Source organism: Mastomys coucha, chromosome X (genome assembly GCF_008632895.1).
Source record: "Mastomys coucha isolate ucsf_1 chromosome X, UCSF_Mcou_1, whole genome shotgun sequence".
Taxonomy (NCBI): Eukaryota; Metazoa; Chordata; class Mammalia; order Rodentia; family Muridae; genus Mastomys; species Mastomys coucha.
This window is the reverse complement of record NC_045030.1, coordinates 75,222,640-75,226,588: the sequence shown is the minus strand read 5'-3', so window position 1 is coordinate 75,226,588 and position 3,949 is coordinate 75,222,640. Positions and strand designations below refer to the sequence as shown.

Genomic DNA, 3,949 nt, shown 5'->3' with positions numbered 1-3,949 from the left:
GTACTGGGTGCATCAAGGGAAAGCATTCTGTCCCTCATTCCTTGTCCTACTGAGAAACTTCTGGAAAGGAGCCAGTCAGCAGATAATCCTGATCAGTTGGAGGTACTAGGTTTTCTAGTTCCCTTGCAACTGACCCATATGCCTGCCCATCTCCTCCCACTTACCAACAAAGTGTGAACTAATACTCACCATGTGCTGGAATTTTCAAAGAACAGGAGGATGTTGTTATTTCTCAAAGGTTGGAAAGGAGTCTTGAGTGATTTTTTTTTTACCTACATCATTCCTGATGACCATGACACTGTTAACATTGATAGGTATCTAGTAGGCTCAGAGAATTTGTCCCAAACTCTTGCCCATGGCCTCACAGTGAGGTAAAATCAGGTTGTGAAGTCTCTGTGTCTGTCTGTCTACCTGTTCATCCCAAGCCCCACTCCTGGAGAAAGAGGAGCAAGGCAAAAGGTTCCAGATCCCTAAAGAACCCCCTTTTTTCTCATGTCTTGGGGTTCTCAAACTCTCTCCTCAACCCAGGTTCTCTACTGCTTGCCAGGAACTCTGACTGGAGTGGATTCAGCCTTATGCATTTAGCTGGGAAAGGCCAAGATCATCTTCAGTCTTCTGGGATCATTCATTCACACTGCCCCATTCCTTGGTGTGAGTGAGGTCCTGTGCTGGGGTGTCTCTCTACAACCAACCAGCCTCCCTACAATGGAGAAGGCCTGTTGCCAGGACTGTTGGGATGTGAGGGCCCCACTAGAAAATGGGTGGGGCATTTGAGAGCAGGGACAAAGGAGGAAGAGCAGAAGGGAGTCATGGTGGGTGTGGAGGTAGTGGGGGGTTGAGCAAGGAAGCTGAGGGACTCCAGTAGGTGCAGTATCAGAAGCCCTTGGTATTTTGGCCTCACTGGGGAGGCACGCTGAGAATCCTGTGGACCAAGAACAAGTGACTTCTGGGACAGACTTATAGTACTCTGTTTCTACAGGGAGAAAAAGTGAGAGACAATGGTGGGTGAGCCCAGGCAAAAGAAAGATTGGAATGGAGTCTAGTCCCCATTCCATTCCAAAACAGGGTGACAAAAAAATCAAGTCCTCTGGAGAGGATCCTAGTGCAAATTGTCAAATATAGCCTCATTACAAATCTCTCTTTAGAGGATTAGATGCTGTAACTGGAAGGCTATAGAATACTGCTGAGAAAAGCTCTTTCTCACCTCTACAGCACCCCTTTCCCTTCTATTCCACCATGATTCCAATCCCCCAACAGCCTAGGCTTTAGAAGGACTGAAAAAATATTTGGGTCAGTTCTAGCAAGTTACTTGACATGATGGTCACTGGCTGGCATACCCATCTGGGCATCTAAACTCGCTGGTTCAGATTCACTTTGCCTGTGAACTTGGCCCTTGTTCTGGGTAGGGAAGAGAAGCAGTGGTAGACCCAAGTCCTTAGGAGTGGAAAGAGAGCCAGTGTAGGACTGGTCTAGAGAGGCCCAGCTGCCACACCCAGGTGGCCAGCTGGCTATGAAGCGCTCTCTCCTGCCTGGATCAGAGCCTACTCATGCTGCCTTGCCCTTGTGGCTTAGAAGCAGACCCACATCTTCCTATCACTATATCCACATTACCTGTCCTCAAAGGCTCACCCCCTTTAGCCTTCAGCAGCAATACACAGTCATGTTCTACACAAAGCAACCCTGCCCACCCACAAACTCTCCCAGGGTGTAGGTGGCACAGGCAATGATTGCATGTCCAGATGCCAGCCCTTGGGACTCTTGCTGGCATAGGAAAATCTTAAGCTTGTCTCAATTCCAGGCATTACAAGGCAGAAAACTGGCAGACTAGAGAGGCAGCAGCTCCTAAACATGAAATTGGAGTCACTCAGGTGCTATATACCCTTGGCCTAACAAAGATTTCCTCTGCCTGCTCCACCTACAGCTCTGGACCTCTTACTCTAGTCGGATGGTCCCACTCCTAGGGTAGTAACAAGGTACTCGAGTCCTCCAACCTTCACCAGACTTGGTGAATGCCCAGTTGACTCTGTCTCTTGCTTCTTCTTCTGAATCCCTTGACAGGTCCCTCAAGGCTCCAAGCCATGTTTCTTCATGGTAACATGGCACAATTTCACCATTTTCTACCCCCATCTCATTCTCTGCTCATTGTGCCTCTCAGCTCAAGAGGGTTCTGGAATCAGATAGTACTAAGGCAACCAGGCAGGCAACCCAGGACCACTATAGCTGGGGCAGTGTGGACCCGTACCTTGTCCAGGAGAGGGTGGAAGCAGAGCATTAGTCTGTGGTGAGTATGGAATATCAGGGCAAGGTGCCTAAGGTGTGCCTGGGAGACTACTCCAAGGGGAGACTGTGCCAATGCTGAGTTTTGGCCAGGTGCCAAGACCCCAAGAAAGGGTGAGCTGGGAGAGCAAGGCTAGCAGGAGTGAAGGGTGTGCCTGGGCCTTGCCATGAAGGGATAGGGCTATGGGTAGAGCTAGCATGCCATCCACCCAACTCTGCCTCAGTGCTCTGGGCAGGGCCCTTCCTGTCCACCCCCAGAAGCAGAGAAGCAAAGCATAGGTGAGCTTAGTAACTGAGTATTGTCAGAGAGGAAAGGGAAAGGAACTGTAGGAAGAAAGTCCAAGGAAGATGGTGGGGAGAAGAGGCAGAAAAGTGGTATTGATGAAAAGGACACAAAGCCTTTGGTGAGTGCCCTGGGGGGATAGAAAGAGCAGCAAGGAGGCAGTGGAAGTATAGACACTGGGGCGGCAAGACTAGATGCAGCGGGGCTGGTGTGGAGGCAGCAAGATTGCCAGCATCTTTGGCTAATGAGGGTACAGCATAGCCAGAAATGAAGACAGGGAGGACAGATTGAAGTCTTTGTGGAGAGAGTGAAGTCAGTTCCCGGCTTGAGCAGGCCCTACCTGGGGAGGGGCAAGCAGCCAGGTGCAGGCTGGTTAGTTGGTGGACTAGGATGTCAGGCTGTCGATTTGTCTGTCCGTCAGGGCCAACCGGGAGCAGCTGCTCGCTCCTGGGCAGTTCGTGGAGAGAGGGAGACAGAGGCGGTGGGAGGGAGGCTAAAGGCTGGGCGGGCGGGCCGACAGGGAGGGGACGGGGCGGAGAGGGAGACAAGGAGGGAGGGGGCAGGCTTCCTGCCCCCCTGGCAGCTTCAAAGGAAGCAATTTTCTTGTAGCCGGCTGGGCTATGTGGCACCCCTCCCCCTCACGCCCCCCACCCTGGCCCCCTGCTTCAAGCATAGTTTGAAAGAACACATATTCACATATTTAGGCACAGACCCTTGGTGTCTTTGGGTAAACAGTCTCACAGAGTCAAACTTTCCACTGTCCAAAAGGGGACACTGAGGAACTTGCTGTCATGGGGCCAGGCAGAAGAAAGTGAGAGTAAGATGAGCAAAGGTAACCTAGCTACCCAAAACCTAGTCTGAAATCAGGGCGCAGTTTGGGGATCAGAGAAGTAGAGGATGGTAGGTGTCTGGAAGGGCTTGATCCAGGCTCCTACTGGCCTTTCCTCTTCTCCATCCTTTCCTCTTTTAAAAAGAGGCATTTGCCACCCCCTCACCCCCAGATTCTGCAGGCCTTCTTGGCTCACATCCCTAAAGCCTTTGAGAAGTTGACAAAGCTGATTTGGAGGAGACGAGCAAGCTCCTTATCTTCTTCCTCAACCCCTACTGGCTGGCCAGGATGCAGTAACTATGGTCTCTCTTGGGGGACATTTCCTCCCTTCAATTTCAGGACCTAACTGGGCTAGGCTACCAAACCTCAGCTGCTCCTTGAGGGTCCAAATGAGACATGGTCCCTAGTGTAGCATCTACCTGTCCAGTGATGTCCTACCTCTCCTTTTCCAGGGCAGCTTCCAAGATATAAAGGTGATCCCTTAGATTGTGGGAGAGACTGAATTGGGGAGACACACTGAAATCTGAAGAAGAAACCAGGGACCAAGTGTAATGAAGGGC

At 51.1% G+C, this 3,949-nt stretch overlaps 1 protein-coding gene across 1 annotated transcript in view; it reads right to left on the bottom strand.

Moving 5' to 3' along the window:
- Bgn (biglycan) overlaps window positions 1-3,054 on the bottom strand; it is a 12,100-nt gene extending 9,046 nt beyond the window's left edge. The window contains exon 1 of the mRNA XM_031363976.1: window positions 2,901-3,054. The gene's annotated coding sequence lies outside the window, so the exon portion shown is untranslated. The remainder of the gene's footprint in view (window positions 1-2,900) is intronic.
- Window positions 3,055-3,949: the final 895 nt, after the last annotated feature.